The sequence below is a fragment of the Podarcis muralis genome, chromosome 11 (genome assembly GCF_964188315.1).
Source record: "Podarcis muralis chromosome 11, rPodMur119.hap1.1, whole genome shotgun sequence".
Taxonomy (NCBI): domain Eukaryota; kingdom Metazoa; phylum Chordata; class Lepidosauria; order Squamata; family Lacertidae; genus Podarcis; species Podarcis muralis.
The window spans coordinates 17,986,368-18,001,388 of NC_135665.1; the positions used below are offsets into that span (position 1 = coordinate 17,986,368).

The 15,021-nt window shown below is 46.3% G+C and overlaps 1 non-coding gene across 1 annotated transcript; it reads right to left on the reverse strand.

Moving 5' to 3' along the window:
• Nucleotides 1-732: 732 nt before the first annotated feature.
• TRNAR-CCU (transfer RNA arginine (anticodon CCU)) lies at nt 733-806 on the reverse strand. The gene has a single exon. It is a non-coding gene; the product is annotated as a tRNA-Arg (tRNA).
• Nucleotides 807-15,021: the final 14,215 nt, after the last annotated feature.

Genomic DNA, 15,021 nt, shown 5'->3' on the forward strand with positions numbered 1-15,021 from the left:
GTCAAAGATAACGCAGTCGCTTCTGCAGCTCTGAAGACCTACACACCCCAATCTAGGCATCTATTCCCAGGTCTGTGTTCAATATGTCGACATGCAGAGGGCCGTAAGGTCAGTTGGCTAGCCCCAGCTGGGCCGTCTCTTTCCAGCTGTCCTGCTGCGAAGACCCATCGGCCTCCCCTCTGACGTAAATCAGCGACCTGGGCTTCAAAGCAAGGGCACACTATCAGCAGATCAAACTACGCAGATCAAACTACGCACACAGAATAGGCGTGAGGCTTGTAAAAGCATACTACAACTACAGATTTAATAATCATAAATCAGGACAAAGAAACATGTCATCTATCTCTTTGTCTTCTCAGAGAGACAGAGAAAAGCAAAAGCAATACATACAACAGAAGTTCCCAGCAAGCTGTGCTGGAATGTAAACAGACATGTGACACGCAACAGTTCCATCTCTGCTCCTTAAGGTGGAATGGACTATTCCCAACACAACATGTGTTCTACGGAGCAGTTGCAGCAACTAGGGAACAGTCTCCATCCATGTCAGGATGTTTTCCTGGTTGCCCAGGAAAGTATAAAGAAAGGACCTTTCTTAAGGATTGCTCCGTCAGACCACACAGGCTGATCTGGTCCTGTTCTCAGGGTGGCCAGCCAGATAGCGTATTAGGATTGTATAGTTGGAAGGGACCACAAGGGTCATCCAGCCCAGCCCCATGCAATGCAGGAATTTTTCTCCCAACATGGGGCTTGAACCCACAACCGTGAGATGAGGAGTCCCATGCTCTACCAACTGAGCTATCCTAGGAACCTCACAAGGAGGACATGAGCGCAATGGCACATTCAGCACTTTCCGTTCCCAGTCTTCAGAGACATACTGCCTCCGACAGTGAAGGCAGAACATAGCCACTACGGCTAGGTCTTACATTACGAGAAGGTACACGCCAAATGTTTAGGGGGCACCCTGTAATGCAGGCATGAGCAGTGCCGGATTTACGTATAAGCTAAACAAGCTATAATTTAGGGCCCCACTCTCTTGGGGGACCCCCAAAAATTTAAAGGTAAAAAACCTGGATGTACATTTCCAAAATATAAGATAAAAAACAAATAAAATAAAACCTACATACCACAACAGAGTTTAGTGTTGTGTAGGCTCCTATGATGTAAGTAACATAAGTAAAGGTAAAGGGACCCCTGACTATTAGGTCCAGTCGCGGACGACTCTGGGGTTGCGGCGCTCATCTCGCTTTATTGGCCGAGGGAGCCAGCGTACAGCTTCCAAGTCATGTGGCCAGCATGACTAAGCCGCTTCTGGCGAACCAGAGCAGCACACAGAAACGCTGTTTACCTTCCCGCCGGAGCGGTACTGCTTTAAATGTGTAGTTGTCAGGCTTCGGAGACTCGGCTTCCTTCCCTCCTTTTGCCGTAGATAAGCAGGACAAAGCGAAAAGAGTTGCTTATTATTTAAAGAGTCTTTAATCACAGCAAAAGAACAAAGCAGCCATTCTCGGAATGACGGTGTTCCCAATTAAAGTGTCCACCCACTTCCATGCCTTGCAACCTGATCTTGCAACCATTGTGCTTTTTGTGTAGCCACCTTATCTGCTCTACATGTCCTTGGACTAATAGGCTGGACAGTCTCCAGTGAGAGAGAGTCTGTTAACTTACTCTCTTTTCCTGTTCTTCTTCACTCCCCAGTTCTTCCCAGCTTCTGCCTTCTGTACGATGTCCCTCTGCAAACCACTGTTCCAGATCTATACTGCTCCACTGCTCCTAGGCAGCTTCAGGATCCTGGTCAGGAGCAGGGGGGAGGGGGAGGCTCCCACCATTCCTCACAAGAGCAGTACTCCTCAGCCTGGTCTCTGAGAGTAGTGCATTTAATGTCATCTATTCTTCCTGCAAAGAGATTGAGATGAACACTCAGTGAGCAGGTCGTCGAGAAGCATCCTTCAACTGTGTGCTTGCATAAGATGAGGTGGGCACTAGGCAAGCTGTTATTAGGGACGCGGGTGGCGCTGTGGGTTAAACCACAGAGCCTAGGACTTGCCGATCAGAAGGTTGGCAGTTCGAATCCCTGTGACGGGGTGAGCTCCTGTTGCTCGGTCCCTGCTCCTGCCAACCTAGCAGTTCGAAAGCAGGTCAAAGTGCAAGTAAATAGGTACCGCTCTGGTGGGAAGGTAAATGGCATTTCCGTGCGCTGCTCTGGTTGCCAGAAGCGGCTTAGTCATGCTGGCCACATGACCCGGAAGCTGTACGCTGGCTCCCTCGGCTATTAAAGTGAGATGAGCGCCGCAACCCCAGAGTCGGCCACGACTGGACCTAATGGTCAGGGGTCCCTTTACCTTTTAGGCAAGCTGTTTCTTCCTGCCAAACATTGCAAGGAAAGAAGGAATCTTCACCAATCCATGCAGAGGTAGGCAGGCTGTAATAAGCCAGTGTAGATGTGAATGCCACTCTGTAAAGTCAGATGTAATTTTCAAGATGGCGGCGCGCATAGACGCTGCGGCTTAGTGCTCTCCCTTAGCGTTTTGTTTTGTTTTTATTATTTTTACTTGGTCTGAGTATGTCTGGCCGGGCAAGAAAGATTTACAGCAGGCAGGAACTTCTGAAGGTCGGGTTACAGTGTGAACAAGCTGTAAGAGCTGATTATTTTCGCCCAGATAACGTTCCTGTGGGAGTAGCCAGGTAAAGTCCAACTGGCAGTTAAAGTCCAACTGGCAGTTCAGCTGCTGTAGGGCGCTGGCTTTGGGATGCCATTTGTCTACACGGGATTTGCACCTTCCTGATTGTGAAGAGGACCGAAAATTAATTCAGCCTTGAACAAGCAGATAAGGAAAGGAGTGGTTTAATGGGAATCCAATAGCCAGTAACCGGATACAAGATATACAAGATGGCGGCGCGCATAGACGCTGCGGCTTAGTGCTCTCCCTCAGCGTTTTGTTTTGTTTTTATTATTTTTACTTGGTCTGAGTATGTCTGGCCGGGCAAGAAAGATTTACAGCAGGCAGGAACTTCTGAAGGTCGGGTTACAGTGTGAACAAGCTGTAAGAGCTGATTATTTTCGCCCAGATAACGTTCCTGTGGGAGTAGCCAGGCCACCGGGCTCTCCATGGATTACTATGCCTCCAGGGAGGAGGCGAAGGCGGCGTAGAGACAGGAGGCAAAGGCGGGGTTGTCGGGCTGGCGTCCTGGTAAGATTGCAGAGGAGTCCATCTAAACCACCGCTCCCTAGCATATTTCTTGCTAATGTGAGATCTCTTGCCAACAAGATGGATGAATTGAGGCTGCAGGCAGCAAAGAACAGCCTTGTAAAAGATTGCTGCGTTTTATTTGTCATTGAGACATGGCTTCAACCGTCCATACCAGACACAGCTATTCAGTTGGAAGGCTGTGCGGTACATCGTCATGACCGAGGCATGGACTTCGGAAAAACCAAAGGAGGGGGGCTGTGTGTATATGTGAACAAATGCTGGTCCAATAATTCGAAGACTGTGGGCAGTCACTGTTCACCGGATTTGGAATATGTGGCTGTTAAATGTAGACCAGCCTATCTCCCTAGGGAGTTCACAGCTGTTATGTTAACTGGTGTGTACGTGCCACCAGATGCCAATGCCAACTTGGCTTTGGGATGCCTGCAGAGCCTTATCAGCAGCCAGCAAGACAAGTATCCTGAAGCTGTGCACATCATTGCGGGAGACTTCAACCATGTTGAACTTAAAACAGTGCTCCCAACGCTCTATCAGCATGTGAAATGTCCCACAAGAGGGGACAAGACACTGGATAAAGTTTATTCGAATGTAAATCACGGCTATAGGGCTTTACAGCTGCCACACTTGGGCCAGTCCGACCATATGTCTCTGTTCCTGGTACCAGCATATATCCCACTCAGGAAACGGGCTCCCACAATATTAAAATCTGTTAAAATCTGGCCTGAAGGTGCTATTCACCAGCTGCAGGACTGTTTTGAGAGAACCAATTGGGATATTTTCGATCGTTCAGACCTGGAGGAGCACACGGCGGCAGTTCTGTGCTATATCAATCACTGCACAGACACTGTCACAGTAAATAAATCCATCCGGTTTTACCCCAATCAGAAACCCTGGATGAATAGAGAGGTCCAGTGCCTGTTGCGGGAAAGGAACAGGGCTTTCAGGTCAGGCGAGGTGCAGCTTTACAGTGTGGCAAGAGCAAACTTGAAGAGGGGTATTCGACGGGCAAAATTGGATTATAGGCTGAGGATTGAGGATAATTTAAGGAGCAACAACACAAGACAGATGTGGCAGGGGATTCAGCATATTACCAACTACAAACCTAACCTTGGTGCTGTCGACGGTGACCCTTTGCTGGCGGAGGAGCTTAACCTCTTCTTTGCTCGCTTCGAGAAGGAGCCACCTGAGACGCCGGTATTACAGCCACCAGCCCATAGGGGCCCCTCATTCACGGTAGAGGAACATGAGGTGAGACAGGTATTGAGGATGGCGAATCCGAGGAAGGCGGCTGGACCTGATGGCATCACTGGAAAGGTGTTGAAGGGCTGTGCGGATCAGCTGGCGAGGGTCTTTACTAAGATCTTCAATAAGTCCTTACACCAGTCTATTGTCCCACCCTGCCTGAAGTCGTCAACTATTGTCCCTCTGCCTAAAAAATCCACAATCAGTAGTTTGAATGACTACAGACCAGTTGCACTGACTCCAATCATCATGAAGTGTTTTGAGAAACTGGTGCGCCGTCACATTATTTCCTGTCTTCCATCAACTTTTGACAACTACCAGTTTGCATACAGGGCAAATAGATCCACAGAAGACGCTATCACCACCACTCTCCATGCTGCTCTGTCCCATCTGGAGCAGCCGGGGAGTTATGTGAGGCTGCTGTTTGTGGATTTTAGCTCTGCTTTTAACACTATCCTCCCCCATAGACTGGTGTCCAAGCTAGAGGCGATTGGACTCTCCAACTCCACCTGTCTCTGGGTTTTGGATTTTTTGTCAGAACGTTCTCAGAGGGTTAGAGTAGGGTCACATATGTCCACAGCCCTTAGCCTTAACACCGGCTCACCACAGGGTTGTGTGTTGAGTCCCCTGCTCTATGCTCTCTATACGTATGACTGTACAGCCATCTATTCCAGCAACAAAATCATCAAGTTTGCTGATGACACTACGGTGGTAGGGCTCATTTCAGGAGGGGATGAGTCCGCCTATCGGGACGAGGTGGAGCGACTCTGTGTTTGGTGTGGAGAGAACAATCTGGCTCTTAATACGGCTAAGACCAAGGAATTGGTGGTGGATTACAGGAAAAAAAAGGCGGACATTCAGCCCTTGTATATCAACGGGGAACGGGTGGAGAGGGTGGCGGAATTCAGGTTTTTGGGAGTAACTATCGATCAGGGCATGACTTGGAGCGCAAATACCACTGCTCTGGTGAAGAAGGCCCAGCAGAGAATTTATTTCCTCAGACTTTTAAAGAAGAACAATCTGAGTGAGAGACTGCTGGTGTCCTTCTACCGAGGCTCCATAGAGAGCATTCTTACATACTGTATTTGTGCTTGGTTCTCCAGTTGTACAGCTAGGGAGAGGAAGGTGCTCCAGAAGGTCATAACCACAGCCCAAAGGATTATTGGTCATCCTCTCCCATCTTTGGAAGAACTGTACGGTTCCCGTTGTCTTAGGAAAGCAAATAACATCCTGCAGGATTCATCTCACCCGGGACACAGTCTGTTTGCACTACTGCCTTCTGGCAGGAGATATAGAAACATCAAGTCAAGGACAAATAGACTGAAAAACAGTTTCTATCCAAGAGCTGTGGCCTTTTTGAATGCTGTAACTCGATAGTGTGACCTGGGAGTTTGATGGGTGTTGGTGTGGGTGTGGCTGGAATGTGGTTTGTTTGGTTGTTGTTGTTGTTTTGCTTTTGTTGTTTTTAAGGGATGGCATCCAATTTCGTTGCACTTGTGCAATGTTGCACTTGTGTAATGACAATAAAGAATCTATTCTATTCTATTCTATTCTATGTAATTACTGACGGGAGCAGGCAGGTTTGATGCAGATGAAACTTCATTTGAAGTCGTGCTCGTATACTTTTTGTTTAATTAAATGTGCCCTTTATTTATTTAGTCATTATTTGTCCATAAACGTCTCTCTCCGAAATATAAAAATCACCCAGCCGAGATTGTGCTTTACAGTTGTAATATGCAGTAAGGAATGTCTGCATGTGTCCTAAAGAATTGGTTGCCAAGTCCCTGCTGTATTATTCAGAAGGCTTCGCAATTTGTAGTCACATTCCAGCTGTGCTTCACATTATTCCGAAGATCCTGGTGTTTGCCAACATTTCCTTTCCAGTCTACGGATTGGCCTGGCGTGTTATGTTCTCTTCTGTGACTGCCGTTTGCTCCATTGCAGCACAGATACACCCAGAACACCACAAAGAAATCTATTGACATCAAGAGCCAAGCACCTGTTACTAGTAATGGAGCAACTACATTGCATGAATAAGGTCCCATTTTCAATCTCCAGTAGCTCTAAGGAGTGGTGGGAAAGATTCTGAAACCCTTGCCTGTCAGTGCAGACAAGATCTATGCTCTTACTCTGCATAAAGGCAGTTTCCTCTGTTTTGTGTGCCAGAAGTCAAGCGCTACATCTCTCCTTTTCACTCAGTCTTTGTATAAGTAGTGAAGAGTCTTAATATCAGAAGTGGCTCCACGTGCCCTCTCATCTAGCCCCTGACTCTTTAGTCAGGACAGTAAATGACGTCTGACACTGGGAACCAGTGGCGTAGCATGGGTTGCCTCTGCCCGGGGCTGCTCAGATAGGGGTGGGAGGGAGGGAAATGGATGGAGCACACATGCAACTGCCTAATGGCATCCACATCACCCAGGAGATCACCAACACAGAGATGAGAAAGAAGAGTTGTTCCGTTGTCAGGAGAAGAGGTCACTTCCTGGTTTGCATGGAAAGGCTGTTTTCAACGGAGCCCAGCAACAGAATTGCACAGCTATACTGAGGCAGCACCAGGTGTCGAAATTTTGTTCTCCCTAACAATTTTGCATCTGGGGCAACCACCCCTGTGGCCTCCACCACACTATGGCACTTATGGCAACTTCCAGATAACCTGTTTATTGAGTATTCATCCTGATTCGTCCGGGGGGGGGGGGGACGGGACGGGACCCACTGTAGACTATGAGCCTTCACTCTGATTTGTTTGCAGGGAAGCTAGACAATGTCACACCAAAGCAGACGTCATTCCATGCTTTCTGTCATCACTTTTCTCTTTGCAAAAACACCAGTCTTTGGATGGACTGGATGCATTGCACAAGAGCTCCAGATCAGCAATAATTGGACATGCCAGCTATCTTACCTTGAAGAACAAAGGAGCAAGTGAGGCGGTTAGGCTGGGATTGAGTTCCAGTCCCACAACATTGACCACGTTCTTCCTGCCTACTCAAGTCATGCCTCCATATCTCCACAGCGTTCTGACTTTCCCTTCGAAGCCGTAAATATGAGAGCAGGCAGATGGAACAAAACAGTCCTATGCAATCGATATTGATAAGGCTATGAGGAGGCTGCTGCCACCATATTGCTCTTCACTATGAGAATCCCTGCTGGAGGAAAATCACATACACTTACACTAGAACAAAGTAGCATTTGGCATCCAACCAAATCTCAGTGGTACAGGGAAGACCAGATGGTGTTTCAAAAATGAGGCAGGGTTTGTTGTTGATTAGTTGCTAGACACAAGTTGTTGAAATGGATACGATACTTGCTTCCCTAGTGAGTTACTAATTATTTTGAGGGGGAGAATATATGAATTCCTAAGGCTGCAGGTCAAATACAGTGGTACCTCGGGTTAAGTTCTTTATTCGTTCCGGAGGTCCATACTTAACCTGAAACTCTTCTTAACCTGAAGCACCACTTTAGCTAATGGGGCCTCCTGCTGCTGCCGCGCTGCCGGAGCACAATTTCTGTTCTCATCCTGAAGTTCTTAACCTGAAGCACTATTTCTGGGTTAGCGGAGTCTGTAACCTGAAGCGTATGTAACCCGAGGTACCACTGTACAGTGGTACCTTGGTTCTCAAACTTAATCCGTTCTGGAAGTCCGTTCCAAAACCAAAGCATTCCGAAACCAAGATACGTTTTCCCATAGAAAGTAATACAAAATGGATGAATCCGTTCTAGACTTTTAAAAACAACCCCTAAAACAGCAATTTAACATGAATTTTACTATCTAATAAGACCATTGATCCATAAAATGAAAGCAGTCATAAATGTACTTGTACTATAAAATAAATAAGACAGTATTGTAGATGAGAAAAATTAAAATTTATTTATTTTTTCTTACCTGCACTGATGATAGTCATTGTTTGGATGGGGGGCTTTTATCCATTTCCACAGTCACACAATCAATCACTCAGTAGCTGAACTGGGTTCGACACAGTCACAAAAACAAATTAACTGAAAAAGCCTCAAAAACAAAAGCGCAAAATAAATAGCAAAAACAAAAGTGCCAAGCTTAATCCGTTCTGGAAATCTGTTTGACTTCTGAAATGTTTGAAAACCAAGGCACGGCTTCTGATTGGCGCAGGCGCCCCAGAAACAATATTCAATTGCCTCATCGGACGTTCAGCTTCTGAAAAAAGTTCGAACACTTAGTTCCGGGTTTTCGGTGTTTGGGAACCAAGGCATTTGAGAAGTAAGGTACCACTGTAATAGGATGTCCCTTTTTTCATTGGAGAAATGTTGGAGGGTATGCAATAGCAGTAGTAGTAGTAACAATTTTTATATGCCCATCTGACTGGGTTGCCCCAGCCACTCTAGGAGGCTCCCAACAAAATATTTAAAACACAGTACAGTGGTGCCTCACAAGACGAAATTAATTCGTGCCGCAAGTCTCTTTGTCTTGCGAGTTTTTCGTCTTGCGATGCACGGTTTCCCATAGGAATGCATTGAAAATCAATTAATGCGTTCCTAGGGAAACCGCCTTCAGACCTCTTCTGAAGGCTGGGGGGGGGGGACAAGGGCTTTTCTTCCCACCCCCAGCATTTTAAAATCGCCCCGGGACAGCGGAGGACTTCTCCGCTGTCCGGGGCGATTTAAAAGCCCCTGGGAAGGCAGGCAGGGGGGACAAAGACTTTTGCCCCCCGCCAGCCTTCAGAAGAGGTCCTGGACCTCTTCTGAAGGTGGGCGGGGGGCGAAAGTCTTTGCTCCCCCCCGCCTGCCTTCAAAAGCCGTCCGGGACAGCGGAGAAACACGCTGTGTTTCTCCGCTCTCCCGGGAAGGCAGGCAGGGGGGAGCAAAGACTGTCGCCCCCCGCCCGCCTTCAGAAGGTGTTCCCGCCCCGCCGCCCGGCTTCGGAGCATCGTTCTGAAGCCGGGTGGTGAGGGCAGGTGTTCCTGCCCCACCGCCCGGCTTCGGAGGAGCCTTCCGAAGCCCGGCGGCGGCGGGAGGAGGTGTTCCCGCCCCGCCACCAGGCTTTGGAGGAGGTCCGAGGACAGTGGGGAAGACGCGCTGCGCTTCCCCGCTGTCCCGGATATTTCCCTATGGGCTGTTGTCTTGCGAAGCAAGCCCATAGGGAAATTCGTCTTGCGAAGCACCTCCAAAACGGAAAACCCTTTCGTCTAGCGGGTTTTCCGTCTTGCGAGGCGTTCGTCTTGCGAGGTACCACTGTAAAACACCAGCTATTAAATACTGTGAGGAAACTGCTCCAAGTAGGGTGAGGTAATGTTGGGAAGGGAGAGATTTTGCTCTCTGCCACATAAAGAATACCCCCTCCCTTGTGTGAATGGAGCAGTCATGGGAATGAATACTCCTAGCTGCTGCTCCATCATGTCATATTTGACCCTTGCATTCTCATTTTTCAGCCGAACACAAGTGACAACAGCCGTCTTATATGGAAGCCATAGCCAACCCACTTAGACAAACAATGCAGAGTACTGCATCATCGTGACAAGATGAGTGCTCTGTTTACTGAATATGTATTGCAAAGCCTTCATAATTTGAAACATCCCAGCTGATGAAATTAGGGTCTTGGGAGCTTGGTTTGTCACCTGGCCAGACAGCGCTGTTCAAACGCCTGCATTAGATCCTATGTTCAAAAAGCCCAGTTTAACAGAGCAGTTACAAATGAGTCCGAGGGAGACAGCAGGTTTCAGACTCGATAGTAGACGTGGTGCTTTGCTCTGTGATTAATTTTGCTTGCTATGGGGGCAGGATCAGGACTTGTTCCTTCAGGGTCTGTCTTGCTGCGTTGCTTCTTGGTGGATATGAGTAGCGAGAGCTGATTCAGAGCCTGTACTCCTCATGCTTCCAGATAAGGAATGCTAAACACAGAGGAAGGCAGAATTCTAGACAGGAAATCTGCAAAGAAAGAGATTGGGGGAGAAGAGTGATTAATCAAGGAAATGCTATACTAGAGAAGCAGATAATCTATAGGGGTTAAAGTAAATTCATTTCTTTTTATATATAAAAACATTCTACAAAAACTAATAGCCATTAAGGGCACCAGAATTCTGCTCCATGCTGATGTCAACCCCAAACCATGCAAAGAACTCATGTTTCATGAATTGTAGGTCATTTATATTCCTAGTGGTTTTTCATCCATTATCTTAGGCAGAAAATACTGCTTTCACTGCAAGACCAGACATGGTATTTTGGATGCCTCAGGGAGGCAGTTGATAGGAACAAATATTTAAAAATTTGCAGCAAGCAAGTTTCAGAAGACCCTTCTTGGGAAAAATAACGATCAAATTGTGAAAAAGCACATAGTGGGTGCTATCCAACATTAGTCAAAAACTTACAAAATGAATTTGTAACAGGGACAAATGTAAGAGTCTACACTTAGGCAGAAAGAACCAGTTGCACAGATATAAGATGGGGGACACCTGAATTGCCAGTAGTACTTGTGAAAAGGATCTAGGGGTCTTAGTAGACCATGAGCTTGACATGTCTCAACAGTCTGATGCTGAACCAAAAAAGCTAATGCTATTCTAGGCTGCATCAACAGACGTCTAGGGTCCAGATCAAGGGAAGTATTAGTACCGCTCTATTCTGCCTTGGTCAGACCACACTGGGAATATTGTGTCCAATTCTGGGCACCACCATTTAAGAAGGATGTTGACAACCTGGAATGTGTGCAGAGGAGGGCAACCAAGATGATCAAGGGTCTTGAAACGATGTCTTATGAGGAGCTCTTGAAGGAACTGGGTATGTTTAGCCTGGAGGAGAAGAGACTGAGAAGAGATATGATAGCCATCTTCAAATATCTAAGGGGCTGTCACATGAAGGATGGGCATAGAGGCTCAGATCTGAACCGATTGATTCAAATTACAAGATAGGAGATTCCAACTAAACATCAGGAAATACTTTCTGACAGTAAGAGCTGCTCAACAGTGGAACAGATGCCTTCTTGAGGTGGTAGACTTTCCTTCCTTGGAGGTTTTTAAGCAGAGGTTGTGTGGTCAATTGTTAGGGATGCTTTAGTTGAGATTCTTGCATAGCAGAGGGTTGGACTTGATGACCCTTGGGGTCCCTTCCAATTCTACAACTCTATGTAAGGGAGAAAAATGGAAGAAACCTTAAAGGTCAGCAAAAGGTTGAGCCTCAAGTGCAACAATCAGAAATAACTCTAGCAAGGAAAGGGAATACAATTCATGAAATGGGTCTCTAGATAGAGTGGCAAATTAAGGGAGGCTTGACCTCCTTTATCTAAAGCATCCTAGATTTAAAGAAAGAAAACACATTCTGTAGCAATACAATAAATTCAAGCGAGTAAGCAAACAAGAAAGGAAGAGATGCAAAAGAAAGAGGTTGGAAAATTAGAAGGAACCGTGTTAAGCTAAGGAACTTGCCAGAGGGAGATCATAATGATGGCTTGAATATCTTCTTAGAAGAAAAATTAAAATCTACTTGGGCCTTCGTGACCGTTGTGCCACAGAGGCAGAAATGAGCAAGGGCAAAAAAAGGCTGAATTTACCTAGAGGCATTTTAATTAAATTCCGTTGTGCTCAAGTCCATGAGGCAATTCTTCCCGCGACATGGAACGGTCACAAGTTTTGTTTGGAAAGGGGAAAGATTCGAATCCTGGATGTTCATTCAAAACATGTTACCGCAAAAAGGGGAGATTAAAGGAGCAATTACTTAGGTAAAGGTAAAGGGCCCCCTGGACAGTTAAGTCCAGTCAAAGGTGACTATGGGGTTGCGGCACTCATCTCGCTTTCAGGCCGAGGGAGCTGGCCTTTGTCTGCAGACAGCTTTCCAGGTCATGTGGCCAGCAGGATTAAACTACTTCTGACACAACAGGACACTGTGACAGAAACCAGAGCACATGGAAACACCGTTTACCTTCCCCACCACAGTAGTACTGATTTATCTACTTGCACTGGTGTGCTTTCAAACTGCTAGGTTGGCAGGAGCTGGGATAGAGCAACAGGAGCTCACTCTGTCATGGGGATTTGAACTGCCAACCTTCCGATCAGCAAGCCCAAGAGGCGTCCTTGGTAGCAATTACTTACCTGTGAGTAGCATAGGTGCTGCTTTGCAGATGGAACTAGAGCTCTGTTGGCAGGATAACACTTATTATAGAAGAGACCTGGGAGGTCACCCAGATTTTCCTGAAAAATTCAGGCTAGATGGTTGACAAGCCTCTGATCCCATCGAGGAGAACTCATCACTTCTACTCCAAACATTCTTGCTGTTATGAAGTGCCTCCTAATCCTTAGCCACTATCTGCTTTCCATCCATATCCACACCTTGGCCTCTGGAGCATCTATGAAAAATTCTGCTGCATCTTCTTTTTGAAGTCCTCTGACATTCTGGTAGAAAGCTTTGTGCTCATAGCTGTCTGACTATCAATTCTTTCCTTTCAAATTCAGAAGGTAGCCATGTTTATCCATTAATCCATGGTAAGACAACATGTTTTTCAGGCAAGGAAAACGTCACAAAATAGCGTGCAACCTTTCAGATGCTCCAGAATTCTTCACCAGGCTAGACATTAAACAATGCTGGGAGTGGGTTCTGGGTGGGGAGGTTGGCTGCGATTTCGCCACTGAAGAAGTGCAACTGTACAATATCCTAAATAACATCTTTGAGCAGGGAACCATTTGTATCCCATGAGGAGCAATTAGTACTTTCCTCTCTTGCAGCAGGAAGGAAGCAATCATCGTTTCCATTCCCTCGGCTCCTGTTAGTTATGTTATTTGGATATCATGGATATCACATGAAGATTTATCACGGGAAAAGCTGGAACAATCCAAGCAAAATTTGTTCAAGCAAGACAAAGGACTTGGCTGAAACAGGAAGAATCTTAGTTCTTTTGGCACTATGCTTCATGGGAAAATATACACTGTCCATTTCAGCTAAAAGTAACAGCAGGTGTATTGCTATAGTCCTTAGGGATACACGGAACATAAACAGGTTAAGAAGCACCTGTTGGGTCAAGCCAATGGCCCACCAAGTCCCAATGAAGTTTTCACAGAATCAGAGAACTGTAGAGTTGAAAGGGACCCTGAAGGCCATCCAGTCTCACCCCTTGCAATACAGAGATATTTTGCCCAATGTGGGGATCGAACCCACAACTCAGATTAAGAGGCTCATGCCCTGTGCTTGTTGCTTGTGGGGGGGGGGTCACTAATTTTTGGAAAAGTGCTGACACCAGACAGTGGTGCAGCTAATCTCAGACTATGAGCTTCTGACAGGGGTCTTCTTGAAGTAGCCGCAATTAACATTTTTCTTCCCTGATCACCACCATCAATTTTTTTAAAAAAAATTAAAATGCTTATTTGGTTTTTCAAATTAAAGTTTTACAATCACATATCCAACATACATCATAAAAACAAGATACCAAATAATCTCCTGGACTTCCCTCCTCCCCTTTGTGGGTCCTATTTTTAGACATTTCCTCCTGCATCTTTTATAATAATCCAAATCTTTTACATCTCCATTATATCCAAAATTCACCATTAAACTACAAGTGTTATTCCAATCCTGCTAATGATTCTAACTGTTTACAATTATTTTTAAGATAAATTATAAATTTTCCCCATTCCTTATTTAAGTTTTGGTCTTCCTGGTTTCTGATTCTTCCAGTCAGTTTTGCCATTTTAGCATAATCCATCCATTTGATCTTCCATTCTTCTCTGATAGGGACTTTATCTTCTTTCCATCTCTGGGCCAATAACATCTGCATAGCTGTGGTCACATACCGTATTTTCGCTCCATAACACACACTTTTTTCCTTCTAGAAAGTAAGGGGAAATGTCTGTGCGTGTTATGGAGCGAATGCCTACGGATGGCGGGGGGATCTGCTGCAGTCGTGAGCAGAGGATCCATGGTTCCCCTTCCTTTCCTCCTCCGTGGCTCGCTTTGAAACAGCAGCTTTCTGCTTGGCTCCTTTAAAGCAAGCAGGCTCTCTGTCCCTCTCTCCTCCCCACTCAGCTCGCTAAATAGCAGCAAAGTTTTTCAGCTCCCTAAGCCGGGGAGGAGGGAGAGAAGCAGAGCCTGCTTGTTTTAAAGGAGCAAAGCAGGAGAGGAGAGGAGCCTTCTCCCCTCATACCCCTCTTCTGCATTATTAGCAGCACCCACCCCACGCGTGTTCCTTCTCCCCTTAAACCCCTCGCCTGCATTATTAGCAGCATCCTTCTCCACACACCCCACGCGTGCTTCTTGTCCCTTGAGTGCTTTTCCTTCCCTCCCCACCTAAAATGTGGTTACAAAGCACGGATCCACATGGACCCTCAGGATTTTTGCACTGGGTCACCCCAAATTCACCATCAGATCACATAGCATGTCCATGGCTACAGCCTGCACCAAAAAGCACACACGCACCCACTGTTTCATGGGGCCACAATGGCGCAAAAACGTGGTTACAAAGCATGGATCCACATGGATCCTCAGGATTTTTGCATTGGGCTACCCCAAACTCACTGTCAGATCACATGTATGTGGCCACGGCATGAACCACAAAAATCATACATCCACTGTTTCGTTTAGAATATTTTTTTTTTCTTGTTTTCCTCCTCTAAAAACTAAGTGCGTGTTA